Here is a 774-nt window from a genome sequence, read left to right as displayed (position 1 = left end):
TTAGTTAGTCAAACGTAACCTTATGCTTGCTTCCTTTGTGCAGGTGAGTGCTTGGTTGCGCAACTCTGTGAATCCTATCGATGGTAATGCAAACAAGGCAAAATACTACTCGAAGGAGGTTGCTGCTACATACAACAGCACAACTAAGAGTGAACGATAGAGGGATGTGAAGCACCTCAAGAACCCTTGGTGCAAAACAACAAAGAAGGTAACCTCTTTCAATGGCTGCTACAACCAGATCAGAGACACCTATGCAAGTGGCCGGTGTGATAAACAACTCATGGAGCAAGCTCTGGAACTGTACCATAGCCGCTACGGACACCAATTCATGTATGTGCATTGGTGGGAAGCTGTGGGGGAGAGCCAATGGTGGGAGATTCATTTGTACACTGAAGGGGATGGAACAAAGAGGACAACACCAGTACCAACTGAAAATGCTCAACATCCTCCAGGTTGCAAGGATGCTAAGAAAGCAAAGGGAAAAGATAAGGAAGCCGCTACAGAGTTCAATATCATGAAAGAACAGATTGGTGCTTTTCGACAAGCACAAGCTGATGCTAAGTTGCAAAATGAAGAGATGATGGAATTGCAGAGTCGACTGTCTGCTCAGAAGGTAGAAGCTAGTCAACTTGCATATGAGGCTGCAAAGGAGAGGCTAGTGGCTAAGCTTGCAGAGGAAAGAACCAAATTGTTTGACAAGTTCACAAAGATGTTGAATGCTGATACTACAAAGCCATGGGAAAAGGAGATGCATATGAAGGCTGTCACCAAAAT

The sequence above is a fragment of the Triticum dicoccoides genome, chromosome 4A (assembly GCF_002162155.2).
Source record: "Triticum dicoccoides isolate Atlit2015 ecotype Zavitan chromosome 4A, WEW_v2.0, whole genome shotgun sequence".
Taxonomy (NCBI): domain Eukaryota; kingdom Viridiplantae; phylum Streptophyta; class Magnoliopsida; order Poales; family Poaceae; genus Triticum; species Triticum dicoccoides.
Note: the sequence above shows the minus strand (reverse complement) of the source record.